The following is a 23,024-nucleotide window of genomic DNA, read 5'->3' on the forward strand; positions in this document are numbered from 1 at the left end:
TATCGAGTGCCTCCATTCTTCAGTTGGATACCTCTACGGCATCCAACAGCATCTGGCCTTCCTTGCAGATTCCATCAGGAGTCAGCAAAGCCATCTTGTTATGCAGAAAACAACAGTTACTCTGTCACTCAAAGTACCGCTTGCTAGCACTAAGGGGGTTGACTAGGTAGGGTTTTTAAATAGGATCATTAGAATTATACATTTCAATTCCTTCACACCTCAGGTTCCTGTAACCACCCCACTTGTAAAAACCTGGGGTGTCTGATTACCCCAGAACCCATGATCTGCCCAGGGCTGCAGATAATAGCACTTAGCAGAATAATGACTAGACCCTCCATGAAGTTTCATGTCAGCAAACACCCTTGAATGTAGCATAAGCCAGGAAAGAAAGGTAGCTGTGAGGTTCCCATGCGTTTTTTTAATAGGTCCCATTAGCACTGCCACGCTTGTAAAAACCTGGGGTTTTAGGCTTTTTGGGGATTATCCCTGAAATCCATCAAGCACTTAACAGAAAAAAGGCAGGCACCAAGTAGAAGACTGAATGAAAGAATCCTGATCCCCCCCACCCAATTGAATTAGACTCCCAGGAGCACAGTTGAGTGATTGATAGGTCGGACAGTGCTGCTGGGATGGAAGGGGGGGTGTGTCTCAAGTGCCAGCAGCAATTCCTTTTAAGTTGCATTGCAAGCTGCCATGCAAAGCATTTTGGATGTCTGTAGCAGTGAGCCATTAAGAAGTATCCTTCTGGACAATGGGGGACCTTGGGGACCATTTGGGCCAGGCTATGGATTTCAAAGTCATTCTGTTAGGAAAGGTCACATGAGCAGATCTGTGTGAGTGCCAATATTGAGACCCCATTTACACCTGCATAGCTATGTACATGTGCAAAGTCAAACATGCACAATAAGGTTCCTTTCACATTTCCATTCACTGCCGGGGGCAGAAAGCATCTTGTGACTCTTGTCAGAGCATAGCGATCCCTCTATCAGTGTCTCATTTTGGTGCTAAAAATATACTCAGTGGAGATGCTGAAGAACAATCCATGTCTGCCAAGCTTGGAGCAGGAGCTGGATACATCTCAAAACCATGGCTCCAAGTGGGCCCAGGAAGAATGGGCATATTTGATTGATATTGGGGAGACTGAAAGGTTCTGTGCAGCTGGAAAATTGACAAAATAAGTCAGGCTTTGCATCCATTGCCAAGGAAATGAAAGATCATGGCCACAACTGGGACTGGGCACAGTGCCACAGCAAGATAAAGGCGCTGAAATGTGCTTTTCATCGGGCCAAGGACCAGAATTCTTGTTCAGAGGCAGGACATACAGTAGCCTCATTCTATGAGCAGCTGTCCTGCATTCTCATGAAGGACTCAGGCAGTGCTTGCTTCTGATCCTTTGGTACGATGGGGTTGCAGGATGGCACAGAGTCACCTAGCTTACAAGAGTCTACAGATTGTCTTGCAACTTCGGCGGGCAGTGCAATATGCAATGTGCAGCCTTCAGGCGACCAGCTGGAGGTGAGGGGTGAGTGCTCGCAGCAGCTTCAGGACAGGGGGAACCAAGATGAAGTTGTCTTGACCATGACCTCACTCCCTGATACTTTTCCTGCATAACTCAGGGGAAGAGGATGCATCAGATTCCACAATGGTACTGTCCCTAGATTTGTGAGACACGCCAGAAATTCCACACACCCAAAGATTGGTGTTGGTGCTAAAGATGCCTGAGGACCCACTCCCAGGGACTTGTAAGTTATGGGGAAGGGGCATTACATCAGTTTGGGTGACTAGGCCTTTTGTGGATCTAGCCCCCACTGTTGTGCCAGGGCCAACTGTGGTAAAGCGGGAGGGAGGGCATTAATTTTGTAAGTGGCAAATACGTCTGCTGCTTGAAAGTCGCACAACGTTTTGCTTAAATGGGGGTGGACTTGTTGTGCCCCCTCTTAAGGCTGCTTGAGGGGTGGGGGAAGCATTAATTTGTTTAGCAGCAGGAATTTATGCTGCTGAGAGATGTACAATAAACTCCAGTGGACTGGAGATACATCTGGATTCCTGCATAATCATCTTTTTGCAGGTGGCTGTATGAATTGTCAAGTGTGAGGGATGCTGCTGCAATCGCCAGTAGTCTGTCCACTGCAGGGAATGGGGACAAGATCTTTGACCATGAACACCATTTTTTCCCCCCGATTCCTGTTACCAGCTACTGCATCTGCTGGAATTTTGGGATGTGCACCCGAAGTGCAGACACCAGCACAGATGGAAAGCTGAGCGAATGCGTGAACACCACCCCAGGCAACAATGGTCAAGAGAAAGCAGGATGGAGGCTTTGGTGATGGCCTTTGAATTGTGAGTATGGTCTGCAGATGAATGGCAGGATGAATTCTGGGAGGTGTATAGAAAGGTTGAAAAGTGAGAAGCAGCAGCACAAAACTACATCATGGCCAGCACAAGGTAATCCCTCAACTTGGCAAATAAGTGCTGTCAGAATATTTCCTGGAGCAAACAAATGGAGGGCAGGTTTAGATAGGAGCTCCTTAGACGCATGACCCTGGCCCCCATTTGTGAGCTTCCCTCCCGGGACCACCCATGCAACATCCACTGTGCGTGCCCCTATCTGTGAGCTGACCCTCATAGAGACCCCTGTTGGTGAATCAGCCCCCGCTATAGCGACAACCTCAGTGACAGCTACTGTGCCTATGAGCAGGGGGCACCCCTACTGTAGCAGGACAAGGAGAATGCCACTACGCTTTAGGGACAAAGGGGAGGGTGAGACAGAGAGGGCCCAGGTGGGGTGGGGAAGAAGAGCCAATGACAGGTGATGTGTTTTTAGTTGTTAGTGCTGTGCTGATACTTCTGTAACAAATCAGGGTGTGGGCATTGTGTTCCTGTGTTATTTTGGCTCTGCTTCGGTTAATGACAGTAAAATATATGCTCTGGTGAAATTAAAATGAATTTTTATCCATGTCTGTCTGCTGACATGAGAAGGTTTGTAGAGGCATGGGTTGCGGTGGGGAGGTAAGCCAAACCAAAGAAACACAGGCTTGTTTCAGATACATTGCACTAATGAAAAAGGATACGTGCACCCCTGGACTGAGGTGGGGGGTGTTTGTCCAGAATGTGGGTACCGTGGGATACAGTGGCAAGCAGTAATCAGGGCTGCTGCACTGTGCCCATAACGTTTTCTCTGAGTGCATGCAGCTTTCCATTATTCTCCAGCCATCCCACCCAAGTGGGGAGCTTGAGGGAGCAGGGGCTTTCAAAGCCTGGGCTTTTTATATTGTGACCAGAAAAAGTTACAGCAGCCAAACCAAGGCCGGGTGGTGGTGGGCTGGCCCAGACTTTTGTTACTGTGGGGAGCGCTAATTGGGTGGGTGTTCTGAGTGCATCAAGCTCAGGACACTAATTGGGTGGGTCCTCTGAGCACATCAAGATTAGCAGGGGACAGAAGTTGAACCAGATGATTGACCATGTTTGAGATCAAAAAAACTTCAAAAGCAGTCAGGCAGGCTTGACAAAATTCTGATTGCCAGTTCAAGCCAACAAAACCCCACCTTCCACAAGGTAGCAAACCCCCCCCACCACCACCTACACTCCTCCTCTTGAACAGAGGGAACATGAAGTGAAGAACTGAACAAAGCAAATAGAAGCCTTAATTTACAAACCAGAAATTAAACAAAATTAAAAAAACCCCAGAACAACGTTTATAAGATAATGACGCATAATTACTACATAACAGAAATTTCTTTTTACTACGGTAATGGTGCATGAGCCGTGAAAAAAATCCATCTAAGCAATAATCATTTCTAAATAAAAGAACTTGGCTCTAAGTTGGACTTTCAGAGCTTGATCAAGAACTTGTGGATGACAAAGCATGGATCAGTACTGGCTTGTGCTTCTCCCTGGCAGGGGCAATAGTGGAACTGTCAACCAGCAGGCATAGAATTATTTCCAGGAGTCCGGTCATTATTTGCTGGTCCTGCCAGGGCTTGGATGTCTCCTGGACAAAGTGAGGTTCCTTTCGTGCTGGACGGCCATGAATTTGCCTGCAGCCAGACAGATTGTCTCACCATCTCACTCAGCCAATGCTTGCATTTTCTGATGGCATTCACAACCCTGTCGTTTCGTGCCTTGGTGGCAGCCTGCCTCAGTAGCCTGAGTGCCTTGGCGGCAGCATTGCAAGTGGAACTGAAAATCAAGAAATGCAGGAAAAAGAGCAAATTAAGGATGCTGGGCACTCTAAAAAGACATATTCAGCAAATCTTGCAAGTGTATAAGAAGCGATCAGCCCAAAATGGCCAAGAAGGCTGCAAACAATTATGCCAGCTGAAAAGGGATGTTTCAGAGGTGCAGGGTGCAAGAGCGCAGGGGTTCACAGGGCTGTTCTCATAAGATACCATCAGGGCAAACCAGGAAAAGTGTCCGCCCTCCTAGAACTGCAGGTTGGCTTTGTGGTGGGAGCGGGGCCTGCACACCAAAAAAAAAAAGTTATAATGCCTGCAGGCTAGTATCTGCCATCCTGAGACCACGCACCTGCTTACTGCTTTTAATGGCAAATAAAACTACACTCGGCAGCCCACAGAAAGTGAGCAATTGGTTATTAACTCCAAGCAGTAATCCCAAAATAGGGGAACAGGATATATCTTTTGCCAGCACAAGTCATTTTTATTCCGTTGACTGGTTTTGTGACACCACTCACAGTATTAACCCCAAGTTAGGTGTCCAGTATTCAATAGCCTGCTTCTCTGTGTGGTATTTCTATAATAGCTCTGAGGGGGTCAGGGTACACCATACACCACATTATCCCCAATAATGGAGAAGAGAGCACATACAGCACATATTGATTGATCTCCAAAAGTTTGGGATCATCCTGATCTGCAACCTCCCAACACACCCTGGGTCCTTTGGACACCCACCATACCAAGTGAAATAGGAGATGGCAGTGACAGATCAGTGTCTTTGAATTCTTTATTTAATAAAACAATAATAAGAGGTCAGCAGAAGACTGATTTATGTCAGGCTCTGCTGCTACACCTGGTGTGCTAAAACATTCATTACACTAGAATAACTGCAAATTGTAATGACGGTGGACAAGGGGGTTCACTACATAAAAACTGCATTACACCCAATGGACAAAGAGGCTCACTACATGTTATCCAATGACTTGCCATGTACACATGACAGATTAATGGCTGCACCATTACAAGTTGCATCGTTGTAAACTAAACTACATTGGAATGGGGATTAGTTTGTGATGATGCAAACTCATTTAAATTGCCCAAAACTTGTGTACATGTGAAGTATGATACCATTAAGCCACACAAAGAGAAATTTTTGTCACATGTACATCGCCTGGGTGTCACCTGTACAAGGGCCCAAGGATCCTTTCTTTCTTGCAATCCTATACCTCGATACCTTCCATCTTTTGCAAGAAATGAAGCAATAGTCACTTCCACTATGCAGCCCCAATTCATCTTCAGAGGAGCCCCATCTAACTGAGCAAAGCAAAAACAATAGAAGTTCCATCATCATATCAATAGCCACATAATTAGGTAATCATTAGGATGTTGTCATGCACCAAGGCATAGACCGTTTGCCTAGTGAACCAATAGCCAGGTGTCAGAGGGAAAGTTAGGTCAAAGCCAGAAGATCAGAATCTGAATCATAGCTGAAATAACAGGCAGCACAAGGTCAGAGAGCAAGTAAGGTCCAGTACCTGGGAGAACGAAGTTCCAAACAGTCCAAGTCATGAGGCAGAGATCAAGGTCCAGGCAGGGTCAGCAACAGGTGATCATATCTGGAATCAGAATACAAAAGCAAAGAGACAATAAAGCAGTCCAAAAGCAGCAAAAGCCTTGTTTAGGCAGGTTCTGCAGGACACAGGAAGCTTTATATAGGTAGGAGGATCCTATTAGTAGCCAGGAGCCCCAAATCAACCAGGGGTCAAAAGTACAAGGCCTTTTCCCAGTAGGGCTCCTTTCCCTGGCACTTTACCTATGTCCATGAGATGTGGCCTGGTGGAGGGGTGAGCGGGTGTTTGGTTCTGAGCCTTTGGTTCAGGACTGGATTCCGACAGATATCAAGTGTTAGATCCACAAAGCAGACATCTGCTACTTAAACTAAGCTAGTAATGGAGAGCAGTAGTATACTGGAATCTTTTAAGTGGATCAGAATGAGAGGTGGCCAAGACGTATATGGATGTGGTGACCCAAGTGATTGGGACTTAATCAGGCATGGCTAGCAAGCCACCTAATTATCTATGTATGATTGCAAAAGTGCATGCACTCCTCAGAACATATGTATTTCAGCTATGTGTGAATCAAAGTATGTATTTAGCTCTATTAGTGAGAGCTTGATCCATCAAAGTGCTAGGCTCTCTAGCACTAGTTCAGTTAAGCTTGTTCTGAAATGCTTCGGTAGAATAAAACCAGAGCACGCAAGCTATTTTCAGTGAAGTTTGATGGCAGTGTGCACCATCTAAAACCAGGCTCCATGTGCCCAGATGACCGCTACAGCTCCAGGAGGCCCCCAGGATCTCAGATAAGGCACAAGTATGTGCCACTGCTATTTGTCCCCAGGGAAATGTACATTCCCACTTGTGGGGATGCACCCAGAAGGTTTGTATGAGTACTGTGGATAGATGGGATCCAGTCTTTGAACCATCATTTACAATTCATGGGTTTTGGTTCTATCCCCTTTAGAAAGAAGGGTCAGTTCTAGACCTATGTTTGGATTTTAAGTACTCCAGGGCATTTAAAGTTGCTTAGATCTAAGTGTCTGGTCTGGACTTGCATTGAATTGGGTTAATCTCCTGCATTTCTCATTCCAGTGATATCATCAGGACACCAGATTTCTGGTTGAGATCAATGGAAGTCAATCAAAGTAGGTATAAGGATGAAATAACTACTTCAGGATTCAAGACCTTTTGTATCTCAAATAGTAATTTTTAAGAAAATGTATGGAATTCAGCTCTCCTGAAAAGCAATCTTAGAGCTATCTGAAGCAAGTTCACTGGTTCTCTGCTTCTGTAGCGTTTGTACCAACGTAAATGCTTCAATGTTCTTTAAACAGACTTTGAATGTAAGTTGGTTAATGGAGTGGCTTGTCAGGTAAAATGAGAGAATAATCTGGGATTACTGAAATGAGGCCTACAACTGTGGATCCTTTGGGAATTAAGAGCTAAAGAAATGTATCTCAGAGCTTTCCAGAAATAGTTTAGGTAATTAGGGGCTTAGATTTATTGAAAACAATGAAAAATATGTCACTGTTACTGGTTCATATTTTTCTTTCTTTTGTGGGTAGAATAATGAGCCTGGTAATTTTATGTTCAAAGAGCAGGACGTGTTACACATTGTTATTCCGCTGTTCTGCCATTCTGAACATGAAGGTCTTTAGGTGAACCTCACTAGACCAAAACTGCTTTTTCTGTGTTAAATCTTGTAGCAATTAGTAGGTATTTCACAGTCCATTTCTGTCAAATAATGTAACTTGGCAAAATGGTGTCCCTGCAAAGCATTCTCCTTCTTCCAGATGGGTTGAGACTTTGAAATTAGTGGTGTGCTGCAGGCTGGAACAAAGCTACGCTTCCCCCAAAACTAACCCCCCTCCCAAGCCAACAGGGATGTGTGTATTTATCTTGTGAAAAAAAATTATTTCCATCAAAAATCATTATGGTTTTCACTTGGTCCCTGAAGAAAAACTTACACCTGACCTAATGGCTATTCCTGAGTGTGTTTACATGTGTACGTTACTGCATAGTAGACTAATTTACTGTGTATTAAAATATCACCATCTACACATGTGCCTCAATTAGGGCACAGTAGATTAATTTACCCAACAGTGAATTTTTGTGCTTAAATGCATATGTAGATGATGACATTGGGATTAATTTACTCCAGCTCAATTTGCACCATAGTTTAGTCAGTCATATTAATTGCAGCTGTAGACGCACTCCCTGTAAATGAGTCTGTGGTGGCGATAGATCAGCAGGTACCCAGGGCAAGGTTTGACATCCCAAGGCCTGAGGCAGAAAGGAAGAAGTCAAATTACATCAGAAGCAGTCATACTCCAAAATAGGCTAGTCCAGCATGATTCAGCATGTGAAAACAGGCAGTATACTGTCCATCATCTAAGGCAAAAGCTCATTATGGTTTCAAACTCTTCACACCTTGGAGACTATCTGACTTCTTGCATTTTAGCTGATATCAACTGGAATACTGAAGCTCTATAGACACAGCCTGAGTAGTAGGGCTGTGTGAAGTTTCAGGTGGTGATTCGATTCAGAGGAGATTCAGCCCGATTCGGTGGCTGAATCTCCGAATCCGAATTGAATCAGGGGACCAATGAAAAGGTCTGAATTAATTCAAAGCTCTCCAAATCTTCAGAAAAGATTCAGAGAGCTTCGATGATTTGGGCAGTCCCCAGTGGCTGCAGTGGGACTTGGAGTTGGTAAGTAGAGGGCAGGGGAGGGGGAGCTGGGAAGGAGGGAGGGGACCATGGGGGGACCCCTGCCAGGCCCCATCCCCCACCCAATCCCCCAGCCCCCTGACCCCCGCCTGTTCCCCCAGCCCCTCCATGGCTGCCCCACCTGCCCCAGCTCCTGACCCTTTAAAGAAAAGCGCCAGTGCTCACCTGGTGCTGCCAGGTGGGGGGTGATCCCTGCTGCCCCCCACTGCTGCACACTGTGTGGGGGGCTCTGCACAATCCCCCTGACCTCCCTCTTGCTCCCCCAGTCCCCCCATGGCTGCCCTGCCCACCACAGTGCTGGCCCTTTAAGGAAAGAAAAAGAAAAGCCCCAGGACTCACCGCTCCTGCAGTGGCCTCCGGGCTTTGGGGGGGCTCATGCAGAGCCCCCCACATGGTGTGAGGATCTCCCCCCACTGGCAGGAACAGTGAGTGCCAGGTCTTTCTGGTTTGTTTTTTCTTAAAGGGCCAGAACCACAGTGGGCAGGGCAGCCATGGGGGGGGGCTGCGACAGCGGGGGGAGGGGTCAGGGGCTCATGCAGTGCCCCCCATGTGGTGTGGGGCAGTGGGGGGCAGCAGGGATTGCCCCCCCACCTGGCAGCACCCAATGAGTCGGGACTTTCCCCCCCCCGCCAAATGCTGTGGGGGAGGAGGGGCAGCCATTGCCAGGCTGGGAGAGGGGCAGAGGATGGACCTGGGTGATTTGGAGATTCAGAGGTTTGGCAGCAGCTAAATCTCCAAATCAGATTCGGCTGAATCAATTCAGGACAGTGATTCGAATCAACAAATTGAATCACTGTCCCCCGAATCAGCCGAATCCAAATCTGAAGCAAATACTAGCTGCTTTGCACAGGCCTACTGAGTAGTATGTTGAACAGTTTGGGAGGGTGGGTATTTTTTGGTAGATTGTGTGGGTGAGTAGTCTGGTAGGTATACACGTATATGGGCTGGACTGGGGAGGAGCTACCAGTACCTCAATATTTTATGGCACTTTAGGGAATGAACCCACTCCTACATTTGGACCCACTTTGAAAGAGGAGCGTTTCAAAAGGGCAGCAATTATTACTTTTTAATTATGTGTGGCCCAGACAGGAATTATACCAATATAGTAAAACTGTTTCTGATTTTACCTTGGATGAAGCAGTGTTAGAGTGGTTTTGCTACATTTCTATTGTTCCCAGTTTGTTCACAAGTAACAATGAGAACATAACAGCTGCTGCCCTTTCGAAATGTTCCCTATTTGAAATGGCTCCAAATGTACATGTATCTATACCCTTGGAAATGCTAACAGATCACTAGATCTGTTAAAAAAGCCCAACCTGACAGAATACTTGGTTTATAAACAGGTATGTCTCGCGGACAAAGGGAAGTGATTCTACTTCTCTATTCAGCACCAGTGCATCCTCACCTGGAGTCCTGTGTCCAGTTTTGGGCCCTGCCCTTTAAAGATAGTTTGAAAGAGTCCAGCAGAAAGTGACAAAAATGATTTGAGGCTTGGGAAAGGTGATTTATGCAGAAAGGCTGAAAGAACCAGGATTATTTAGTCTGGAGAAGAGAAGACTGAGCGGGGGATTTGAGAACTGTCTTCCAATACCTGAAGGTAACTTATAGAGTACATAAGGAGTGTGCATCAGGATCTGGGGGAATGCCTGTTCACCAAAGCACCCCAAGGGATGACAAGGTCCAATGGTCACAAACTCCTGCAAGACTGTTTTAAGCTGGATATAAGGAAAAACTTCTTTACTGTCCAAGCCCCCAAGGCCTGGAACAGACTCCCCTTAGAGGTGGTGCAAGCACCTACTCTGGACACTTTTAAGAAACATTTGGATGCTTATCTTTCTGGGATCCTTTGACCCTAGTTGACTTCCTGTCCCTTGGGCAGGGAGCTGGACCCGATGATCTTTACAAGGTCCCGTCCAGCCCTAATGTCTATGAAATCTATGAAAGTGGATGAAGATAGACTTTTTTTCTATGGCTCTAGGGGACAGTACTAGAAGCAATGGCCTCAAACTGCATCAGAGGAAATTTTAGTTGGAGATTAGGAAAAACTTTCTGACTATAAGAGTGGTCAAACATTGGAACAGGAGCTGCTTAGAGAAGCTGGGGAATCTCCATCCCCAGAAATGTTCAAGAGCAGGTTAGACACTTGACTGGGATGGTTTAGCCAGGGATGATCCTGCCTTGAGCAGGGGTCTGGACTTGGTGAACTTGCGAAGCCCCTTCCAGCCCCACTTTCCTATGACCCTAGATCTCTTCTAGAAAAAGCCTATAAAATAGGACCTTTAGAGGCCTTTTAATATAAATTGTAAATGAACCTGTATAATTCCATAGTCAGAATGTAATTACCTATGAAATTCAAGATGTTAGTTAAAACCCAGTGATGGATAATATAGGCATATAGGGCACAGCCAGACAAGTGTTGATGTTTGTTTCCCAGGGACACGTAGCAGCACACCACAGCTACTTGTCCCAAGGGAACAGCAAGTTTGGCATGCAGCAAGTTACCCCAGTTAGGGTAGAGGAGGCTGGGGCCAGCACTGTGTTGGCCCCAGCAGCCTTACCTGGGGTCCTGGGGGCCTCCTGGGGCTGTAGCAGCAGTGATTCTGCCCCACAAAGCCCAGCTCCACTTTTGAGCAGTGCACACATGGGCGGCACACCCTTGCAGAGTGGAGAACATCTAAATGTTTGGTATGTGGTGCAGCACATTCCTCAGGAATTTAAAATTATCCCTTGGTGCCTGCCCAGAACCGCCCAAGACCCGGAAGGGCCAAACAGCTCGATACTGAGGAAATACCTAAGCCCAGCGAGGCACTAGCAGTTCGGTGTTCCTTTGCTGATGTCCCCTAAGGAGCTTAATCTAGGAGGCATTCTCAGGTAGAATCAGACTCCACAAAATTCACGTGTGGCCACCTCTTAAAACGGGTTTAAGGACTAAAGGCTAAAGTAGAATATTTTGAGCATCTAGGATATGGAAGATCAAGGTTGTTTTTTTTTCCTTCTGTTTGAGGGGATTCAAATGCACATCTTCTACCTCCCAGGAGAGTGCCCTAACAACCAGTCAGTAGGCTGATCGAGTAAACCCTCCACCTTGTCTCTCAGAAGTGTAGCACTGTGCAAAAAAACAAACCAAAAAAAGGGGTAGAGAGCACGAGCTGGAGTATGGCTTGGTAGCCTGCTGATAAGGGTACTGAGCTTAGAGGGAAAGTCCTGGGTCCCAGTCCCTGTACCTGTATTTTACATTAAACTGTCACTGGACAAAATAAGCCACCTCCTGATTTGGCAGCTATCTTGAAAAAAAAAAAAAAGAGTGGGGCCTGATCAGGTCTTAAGGACATAGGCACCTCCTTTCAGGAGGGAGAGAACTTCACTGAAGTTCTGGCTCGGGTGTCTCAGTCTCACCCCTCTCCTCAGCATTTCCTACTAACTAGCTCTAGACAATTGTTCCCCTGTGTGTTTTCAGGTGGTTCCCTGCTCTGTGTTGGCTCCCATTCTCAGGCACCCAGCTCTCCTCTTCCATGTAGACCAGGCTTAGGACTCTGGATTTCCCTCTAGGTCCAGACACCTAAAAGCAGGTCAATGCAGTGTTCAGCTCTTAAAACACCCAGCTGCTTTATTATTAGGTCCGGTCAAACAACCAGGGAAATCTAGGATTCAGAGGAGCAGCTTTCTCAGGTGCTCAAGGGGACATAAGCTGCAGCAGCTGGATCTAAATAAGAGGAGAAGCTATACAAAGGCAAACTGAGGTCAATCTGGCTTTTGCTCTGCAGAGAAGCAGTTCTCAAGTTTGCTAATAGGAAGGGGGCTGGGTATCTGACTTGACTTGGTTCATTCTTATGAGCCTTATTTTTTGAGTTAGGAATACAAAAGGTTGAAAAGCTTTTTAAAAGAAAGTGTTATTAAATAATGTTAGGTTCTCTAAGAGTCAACTAACCTTTTCCTCATCCCCAAACTGATTTTTCTTTAGGTGATTCTAGATTGAAACAAAGGGACATCTTTTTTGTTTTGCTTTTTGGGGGAGGCAGGGGCTGTTATTTTGTTTTGTTAAATCTCAATAGGTTTTTAAAGGGGAAATAATTAGCAATTGGAAATGTATCATGGAACTTTTCATTAGAGGTGATAGATGTTTAATTTCTAGTCACAAAAGGTTAACTGTCTCAAGGTGTGGGTGAAGTGATGGCCAGGTGAGAGTAGTAGACCCTCCTGAACAGTCTCATTTATAAAAGTATTTTTGGAGATTTAGTTTGAGAAGACACTAATTATTCTGAACAGATTCAAATCTTTCTATTAACTACTGAAGATCCTGCTGCTCGAAAGCAAGCATGACTTGAATTTGAGTTTAATCCATGCTTTCTGACCTGTTTCAAATGTGTAAGTGCAGTGTGGGGGGATAGTTCATTATAATCAGATGGCCCAATTTTGAGGTTTGATTCTATTGCAATTAAATGAACTTGCTGTGAAGCTTGGAGTCGATTGCACCTGGTACATGAAAGAGCACTGGACACGTTTTCTGGATAGATCACAAAAACTAAAAAGTAGTGACTTTGAACACAGCTTATTTGCTCAAAGGGTTTTCAGTGAGCACTTGGCTGGAGTGGCTATTGCTTGGGCCACGAGAATCAAAAATGGACTTCCCTGTCCAAATATTGCAAGATTTAGGTCTGCAGCCCAAAGCCCAAGCTAAGGGGAATGTAGCCAGGATTTCCAGTAACAAAATCAATGCAGAAGAACATCACAAAATAGATTGTAAAACCAATGTGGTGCATTCTGGCACATTATGAATGTTCTTACTGGAACACCCCAAAAAACCTCAGGGCAAATAGAGGCATTTATAAACTAGGTAAAAGTCTACAGCTGGCTTACTTTTACTATGAAAAAGGCTCTGTGGCCACTAGAGGGTGTTTTGGTTGCAAAACTGTAGTTAAAAAAAAAACACTAGAATTTAATTTAGAGGCTGGTATTTTGTTTTGCTCAGAAATTAATTTACAGTGGCTCAATTCTATAACATGCTATTCTTAGACAAGAAAGTTCATCATTCAGCCAAAATAGCCAGCCTGCGGGTGACTGTCAACAACAGATAATTTACTTCATCTGTCTTGAGCTTACTTCCTTATTGTTAAAACATTTGTTTCTTCAGGGCAGTATTCAGGGAGGCCTATGCAGGGCAAAGTATTTAAATAATAGACATAAACATTTACAGAACTAGTTTCTAGTATCAGCCCAGAGCAAGAGAAGCCTGATTCTTTCAGTATATACACCCCTGACAAAGGAGCACAGTGTCCTTGCATACCTATTCAGAGATGAGAGGACTCCTGACTGAGAACGTAATTCCAGCTTCCCCTGCAACAATCCCTCCCTGAGTTGATGAGTTTGGAGGGTAGAGGACATAAGCAGTCTAGCTTGGTGCTCCAAGGGAATTCTGGCTGAGTTGGAACACCCTAGTTGATGAAGCTCTGTACCTTTTAAATAAGTTTTACAGCAAAAGGCACCCCAAATTATATTGGTCACATTAGCATCTCTTTACTTACTCTTGACTTCCAACAAGAGGCAGCAGAATTTTCTCCCATACATTTTGTTTCATGCAAGTGTAATCTCCCAGAGTGTGGAGGCCCCCTGCATCTCCACTTGTGCAACTCCAAATGAGAGCCCTACATTGTAGCAATCAATTTTCTAGCCAAGAACCTACTGACTGCACTCAGGTGGAGAAATTGTGCCCCTTTTCCATGCATGGAAGGCCTCATTGACTTAGATCAGGGCTTGGATTTGGATCGGGACTTTAGAGCATGTCCAGGGTTTGGGGAACTGGATTTCTTGGATTTTCCATGTGGAAAAGTGTATTAGTACATGGCAGCCTGAAAGCCAAAAGGAGTGTTCATGTCTAGGAAAAAGATTTATTAGGCATTTTCTAGCTATGTATAACACTAATAAGAACCTTAAAATCAATGAACCTTCTCCCCTGGTTTCATAGTTTCATAGTAATCAGGGGTCAGAAGGGACCTAAATAGATCATCTAGTCTGACCCCCTGCCACTGGCCAGAGCACATGCTGGGATCACACGACTCCAGACAGGTGTTTATCCAACCTCTTTTTGAATTTACCCAAGGTAGGAGCGAGGACCACTTCCCTAGGAAGTTGGTTCCAGATCCTAGCCACCCTAACAGTGAAGTAGTGCCTCCTAATCTCTAACCTGAACCTATTCTCCAGCAGCTTCTGGCCATTGTTCCTCATCACCCCAGGTGCTGCTGGGGGAACAGGGCCCTTCCTATTTGCTGCTGATCTCCCCTAATGAGTTTGTAGGCAGCCACCAAATCCCCCCTCAGCCTCTGTTTGCTGAGGCTGAACAGGCTCAGGTCCCTCAGCCTCTCCTCATAGGGCCTGCCCTGTTGCCCTCCAACCAAGCGGGTGGCCCTCCTCTGAACCCTCTCAAGGCAGGCCACATCCTTCTTAAAGTGCGGTGCCCAGAACTGGACGCAGTACTCCAATTGTAGCTGACCAGTGTCACGTAGGGGGGGAGTATCACCTCTCTGGACTGGCTTGAGATGCATCTTTGGATGCACAAGGTGTGGTTGGCTTTGCTGGCTGCGGTCTGGCATTGGCGGCTCATGTTCATCTTGGAGTCAATAATGACTCCAAGATCCCTTTCCGCCTCTGTACTCACAAGGGGGGAGCTCCCCAGCTTGTATGTATGCTGTGGATTCCTTCACCCCAGGTGCAGTACCCTGCACTTATCCATGTTGAAGCCCATCCTATTACCATCCACCCACTTGTGTAGTCTGTCTAAATCTAATTGCAGCTTCTCTCTCCCTTTGAGTGTGCCTACCTCTCCCCATTCAAAACAACAAAATTATATAATCCCATATATACATTTATGTAGTTCCATTTTATTTCAAAGAAGGCAGGCAAGTGAAGGTGGAATGTTAAATTTGTTATGAAAAAGGGAGAAATACATTTTGCTCTCTTCCATTTTGTTCCCTTCTGTTCTTTGCTCACCAAGCATGGATTCACTTAGGGCCCTACTTAGTTCCTGCATCAAAGAACAATAGGTGGGATTAAAATTGCAAATGCAATCAGTGAGTTATTAAAGGTAGGTAGATTGTGGGAGGGTGTACCCAACCCCATTACTGTGCTAGTCACTGTGAGAGGGGAGACAGGAGCCCCCCCAGCATGGCCCAGACCCCTGGCCAAAGTGCCGCGGCACTCACCATAGGAGCTGAGACAGGTGGCAGGAGAAGACTGAAGCACAGAGGCTGGCACAGACGCAGGCTCGGTGGTTTTGCAGCTGCCAGAGCCTGCATATCGGGGAGAGCTGGGGGTGTGATCCCCGAGCAGCATGGGCTGCTCAAAAGGCGGCCGGAGAATCAGCTGGAGAGGAGCGGGGGAGAGAGAGACAGAGTGCCAGCTGGGAGATGCTGGCTCAGGAGCCAGGAGGCTCCAGCTTTAGCCCAAGGTTTCCAGTGGAGGAGGAGGCAGCTGGCTACCAGGAGACCAGTGAGGCAGGAGGCAGGCTCGGGGGTTGGCAGGAGCCAAGGAGACCCGTTAGAGAGCAGCGATCAGGTGGGACGCTGCTGGGGAAGTGCAAGGCTTCAACTAGGAGCCCTGGAACTGGGACTCAGGGCAGACCCTCAAGTCCACAATCATCCTTGGACAGCTCTGAAGGGGGCAGAGCATGGGGAACTATAAGCCCCAAAAAAGGGGAAAAGAGTGATGCCGGCAAGAGGGACCAAGACGACAGGACCTCAGGTCAGCCAGGCTCCAGGGTGGGGATGCCGGAGGAACTGGTTAGGGATGGGGCACAGGGGAGGTCCCAGTACCCCTGCCTGCTAAAGGGGAAGAAGATGGACAAGCCCCTAGGAGGGGGAGAGAAAGGAGCCCTGAAAGAGTGAGAGAAAGGCAGACTCAGGAGCTCCACTGGCAGGTGCTGGCATTTTTCTGTTGAATTGTGGATGACCCCAGCAGGGGCAAGTTTATTTTCCTGGAAGAGGGGGGAATCAGCCCAAAAACCAGGGGTGGCCCCCTTAACATTCACGGCCCAGAAGACCCAGCCCTGGCAAGGCGGGCAGTTTGGGGAAGATCTGCAGGAAGCAGCATTAACCCAGGCCGAAGGCATGGTAAATGTGGGGTAAAGGGGAGGTTTTAGAACCCCACAAAGACAACCCCAGGGTTGAGATACCTCCGGGCCCCAACTGGGAACTGCCTCCCCAACTGATAACAACAAAGACGTGGCAGACAAGAAAAAGGGGCAGCGCCCAGACCATCTAGGTGGCACTGGAATAGGGTTTCACCCTGTTGTTGCTGGGAGGCAGGGCACCAACGAAGAGGTCCCCAAAGCCTTACAATACCTACCAGCGACAGCCACCATAGGTGACTGTCTCCACTGACCATATGTAAGCCATATGACCATATGGAGTGTAGGGAACATATTGGGGTGATAGCAGGTTGAGAGGAAGCTGAGACCAACAAACGTGCCATTATGGTTCCTTGCCCACTGACAGTACTTGGGGAAGATTGTCACTGGAGCAGTCCTCTGGGCTGCTCTTCCTACCAACTTCAAATCAAACACCATGAAACATGTTTTATGAATGTCTGTGGCTTGTTTTTTACCTACCCTTCCTTGTGGCTTGACGCTGTCCTTGGTATTGCCTTGCCCCAGTTTGTAGTCCAGGGCCATGTCCGCATGAGCACAGTCATGCGATATGTGGCACCATGTCTGTGGCACCACATACCACACATTCAGTTGTTCTCCATGCTGCAAGGGAGAAAAACCGCAAGGGTGTGTGGGGACTTTTTTTTTTTATATCGGGGGGGGGTAAAAAAAAACCCATTGGAAAAAAAAAAAAGCAGAGAAGTGCACACAGACAGCATGTGCCACTCAAAACTGGAGCCTGGCCACCTGGAGCCACGCTTCGGCTTCCAGTCAAGCTCTGCATGGGAGGATTGCCACTGCTGCAGCCCCAGGAATTTCCCAGAACCCCAAGTAAAGTTCCTGGGGACAGCCCAGTGCTGTGCACTGGAGCATGTGTGGCACAGGCATTCCTTGGGGACAACTAGCAGTGGCACAGGGTGTGCCTTCGCTAGCTGTCCCTGAGGAACCAAACATCCATGCATGCATGTGAGGATGTGGCCCAGAAGGCACAGCATGCATCTGATCTCTTCCAGTGTTTTTGGTCAGGCATTCCTCTCTGCTCTTCCCTCGCATGAAGATGAATAGTACAGTGACCAAAGGAGCAGTCAGGGCAACACTAGTCATTATGGCTGCAGTGCTATCTGTAGAAATGTTGAGCATTCAATACTGCAAGTTGCCCCTTCCTCCTGCCTAGGACTAAAAATCAATTAATACCTATGCTAGAGTCCTAGGGGGAAAGTAGTAGTCCTATGAGGTCGATTTTAAGACAAAATTTTCAAACGTGCCTTACCCTTTTAGAACGTATAATTTGTGTCTGCAAAGCTTGTACTTGTTTTTAGCAGTGTATCAAGAAAGGTTGTAGTACTGGTTCCTGAAAGTTCTCTACTGTAGATGTACTCTGCTGTGTGCTGCAGTTCATTTTGTGTGTGCAGAAAAGGCTGATGAGAAGTTCTGGGAGTCAAATTGTTCCCATAAATGGGGAAGGCAAACCCTCTGCTCATCTGAAACTATACTCTGTATCCTCCATTACAGATGAAGTTCATCATAAATAGCAGTAGATGGCACCAGCAGGACTTTGCAGAATAGTCTTTAAATATGTGTATAGCACTTTTAATGCTTGTAACTCCCCAAATATTTTACATACTTATCCACAGATTTTATATATACACACAGATTATATATAGAGAGAGGTATGGGAGAGAAACGCACATCACCACCTATCAGTGGAGTGAAGTCATCAAAATCACCACTTAGGCTAGGACACAATCCCATTTAGGAAAGTACAATAGAATTACAGATTTAGGATGGGACAGGATTAGAAATATATCAAATCCCAGTCAAATTGCAGGAGGAATTTAGGTAGACACTGTTCTTATATTAACAATTCCCTCAGACAGCTTGATTTAACATGATGTTTCTTCTTATCTGTCTGTGGTAATACTCTGGGGGTTGCATACATTCATATCCACATAGAATAAAACCTTTTCAAAAGCATATAGAAATAAATGATTAATGATTGCAAGCTATCAGAACCTCTGTTAGGAGTCTCATTTGGAAGATAATGTAATAACTTGTAAGATCATCTCCAGTTGATTATGAATTAAGGAATGTCAAAGCCAAGAAGGGTGTTGCCTACTCAGGATCCTGCATCTGAAAATGCAGTCTTTTCAGCTAGGTCAGTCAAGTTAGAGCATTTTTTGAGGAGCAATGTGTTAGCTATAATAACAATATCAAAAGTGTCTCTACTTTAGATGGAACCACAATAATTAACTAAGGTGTATTTCTGATACTGTCTTGCCACTCTTTCTGTAGTCATTCCTAGTATACGTTCCACAGGAAAAACACAAAACAGGCCTTGGAAGGAAGTCTAAAAGGGTAGACTTAAAATCTTTTTTAATAGCTCCTGTTACTCTTTGTTTCAGTATGTACTTGTAATTTTAGCATAGCCGCCTGAACTTCACATTTGAAGGTTGCTTCATAAATTAAAGCAATTTACTCCAGGGGTTGGACATTGTATCCCAGACCAGGACTTTCATTACATCACTCTTAGTTGATGAACAACTTTGCACTGAAAGCATTGCAGAAATATTCAAGAAGAATAAAAATCTATTAGTATGCATAAGAAAAACACTTCAGAAGAAAGAGAGTGTATAGGGAAAGATTCTGTCTTTTTTATATCTATATAACAAAGGTGCTTTCAGAAGGAATTGCAAATGAGACACATTTCTTTAGAGGAAATTTGCATATCATTAGCCTGTAGGTTCATTGGGTTTTTTTCTAAGGTAAGGTGGAAGAGTTCACTTTTTGTTTGAAAAATGACAATGCATTCAAAATGCACCAAAATCTTTCAGTGATTGAGGACGCCTGTTATTTTTTATATTTCTTGCTAGCTGCCATCAGATGTAATAAAGGGAACTGAAACTTTAAAGACAAATGATAGAAATTTGATAGTCCACTCTAAATTTATTTCCTTAGATTCCTATGCAAGGGTTTATTTTTAAAAGTGAGAAAAAGATTTTCCCTTGTGTATCTTTCTCTTTTCAATTACCTGTTTAAAATGTTGCATCAACCTGAGCAGAAACTATTTTTAGGTAGCTAAAATCTTCATCTTTGTAAAGCTGCAGTATGATAAGATTTTACAAAGCTTTTCACTGGGCTGGAAAGGAGTACTCGATGGCTGGTCCACTCCAATCCACATGAGAGAACTTTTTACCACAATTACATCATTTTTGCAGAGAAGTGGTTAGCGATGCAACCATCTGTAGCTGAATACGAATGAAGGCGTGTCAGAACTGATAAGGGTACTGTCTACTCAGGATCCTACATCTGAAAATGCAGTCTTTACATGTAGGTCAGTTTTTGAGGTGAGATGTGTTAGCTGTAATAAGTCAAAAGTGACTCTACCTTAGATAAAGGCAGCCCTTGTCACAAGGATCTTATGAACTATAAAACAGATAACAGAATTGTATGACAACATCCAGATGAGTAACTTGGAATAGATTTCTTTTTTAATATGCTGATATTTGTGGGCTCAGGAAAAGAGGGATTGTGGGCTCAGGGAACCTTTAGGAGGGATTTGAATGAGTATATTTTGGAGAATTAATGCACTGGAACTAGAATAGCAAGGACTTAGCAGCATAGATCATTTGTGAGGACTGAGCCCTGACCTTCTGCATTGCGAAAGCTGGAGCGTTTACTGCTTGAACAAGAGGAAAAATTCCATGTATTACTATCAATAGAGGATCATGGTATATGTGGCACAGAAGGTGATATAACAAACTTCTCCCTTGTGACATAATTTACACAGACATAAGAAGTGTCATTTGAATGAGGTGGGAAAAGTGAGAATTATGGCCTTGTTACATGGTAATTTTGGGTGGTTCTTGGGAGCTCTTAACCCCTGGATTGTGCATGCATTAACCCCTTAAAGTGGCTTAAAGCACTTGTTATGCGGCTCAAAGTTACACCAGTCCAGGGCAGGATTATCTCCCCACAGCCCAGCTCCTGTTCCATTAAGGGGTGCCCACTCCCCACAGATGTGCCACCCAAATTGAAGATGTGACTGCTCCAAGCTAGCACTAAGCTGATCAACTTCTGTGTGGCTCACAGTGTAAGGTGTAACAAGGTCCTGAAATGTAAGGGGGTTGGGCTGGAATACTTAATTTTGTGATGAAGGAGCAAAGAGAAAAAGAGAGAAGGGGCAATATGTGATCAAATTCTGATAGATAAATTGAAAGCACATGAAATGTGGAGAGTCTGAATTTGATAGAGAGAACGAGGGACTAAAAAAGTACTGTGAATGATGAGTAAAGACGGATAGAAATAATTTCAGTTGGACTAAAATGGGGAATCGATGCCCTTTAATTCTTTGCTATTCCTTTAGGCTTCGTTGGGGGTTTTTTTGTCCCAGGATGATCTAATAAAGCTTGTGCTTCTATCCCAGAGGCCTGAGGAAGGGTACTGCGATACCAAAAGCTTGCCTATATCTATCCCAACTATGCACTTGGTCCAACAAAAGGCACAGAAATTCTTGCCTCTAATCAAGACAGTCATGGGAATATGTTCAAGTAGGAGCAGTATCAGATGTTACTTGTATTGTGCCATTTCTCCAGAAATATCTGGCTTAGTGACATATCTTTGCTTAAAGTTCTTGATAATTTGGGTTATCTGGATGTGACACTAATTGGATACAGTTGGAATTCAGGCCCATGAGAGTTCTTTTTCAGCTTTTAATAGGTTAATTTTTATTTGGAAATCTTCCTGGCTCGTTCTGATCTCACATATACCAGAGAAAATCATTGCATTTATTAGGGTTACAATAGATCAACACTACTGAAAGATCTGACTGAGTCTGTTGGGGATGTCTTGCAACTATTGTATTTATTAAAAGAAAAAAAAAGAAATCTAGACTCTCCACAGAGCTGCAGTGACTCATTTCTCCCCAGGCCCAGGAAGCAGGGATATACAAAGGCAGAATTTTTATCCTCAATGTCCATTGCACCAAAATAAATATGCCTTCCTCCCATTCAGAAAGTCTGCTTTAAAAGCCTATAATTTCTGTACAAAGACGTCATTGGCATCAATGGGATTTTGCTGTTGATTTCAAGATGTGCAGAGCTGAGTTCTGAAGACTTTTTCCTTGCTTAACTGTACCAATTAATAACCGATTCATTTCACAATTCATTTCACAGCCATATTCACAAATCCAGAGAAGAATTTAAATAATCTGGACATTAGCATATTGCTTTGTATCTTATATCACTTCCTTTGAGCTTATGTTGTGTAACCTATAGGACTGTTTGTGATCTGAGAGATTGCTTGAGTCATATAATAAAATATGGAAAACATCTGTCTTGGGAAGTGTCTAGCAACAATCTGAGCATCTGGAAAATATTGGAAAAGAAGCTAATTAAATATGTCAACTTACAAATTGTTATAACAGGAAGCATTTAGGAATAGCAGATAATTAAGATATAATTTCTTGGGCCTCTTGTCTTTGTCTTTTGTTTACTTAGTTTAATTTGGAAGAGCATATTGCCTAACCCTTTCCAAAGTGATATCCAGAATACAGACTGAGGGCCTTGTTACCAGATGCAACTTTCCCACCCTTGGGATGAGAGACACTGTCACACCCAATTCTCCTCATATTCAAACTGCTTAAAAATTAAATGTGCGTTTGCAACCTTCTTCTAATTCATTTGCTAGTATCATAGACAAAACATTATTTATATCTTTTTAAGTCAGTGTTTCCCAACCTTTTCTAGCCCAAGGCACACTTACATTAATAACAATTTTCTGTGGCACACCTGTTAAGGCTTTCCCCATCCTCATATCTACTGTAGCTCATTGCCATGGCAAAATCCCATGGCACACCTGCACACTTTTGTGCCGTGGCACACTGGTTGGCAAAAGCCATTTTAAGTAATGTTTTTCTGTTGTCTCTAGCTGGTCAGCAGGCCGTCGCATCCTGAGAAATTATGACCCAGCCTCAGTCATTCGCAAGTCTTGTTTAGATGGTACCAGAGGTTGTCAACCAGTGTGGTGCAAGAACCTACCAGGGTTCACAAATGCCAGTGCCACCACTGTCACAGGATGAAATTGCCCCACGTGCCTTGGTTTTCAGAAGGCACATGGCATCCAACTGAGAGAGCTGCAGTAGAGGCAGCACATCTGACTAATTTACATTACATTTATATAGAGTGATATTGTAGACACGATGGTGGTGAGAAAGACAAGGATTTCTTAGGGTGATACGCTTTATACAGGCAGGCATGCTGCTTCTACTTTAGCCCTTTTTGGTTTGGCTTATGCTGAGAAGTGGCTAAAGCAGAAGTGGTGCACCTGCCTATGTAATGTAATGCAGTCAAACACACCACCTCTGCTGCTGCTTCTCAGGTAAGATTCATGTCCTACCTGAAAACCAAGGCACCCGAGGCAATTTCATCCTATG

The sequence above is a fragment of the Alligator mississippiensis genome, chromosome 9 (genome assembly GCF_030867095.1).
Source record: "Alligator mississippiensis isolate rAllMis1 chromosome 9, rAllMis1, whole genome shotgun sequence".
Taxonomy (NCBI): Eukaryota; Metazoa; Chordata; order Crocodylia; family Alligatoridae; genus Alligator; species Alligator mississippiensis.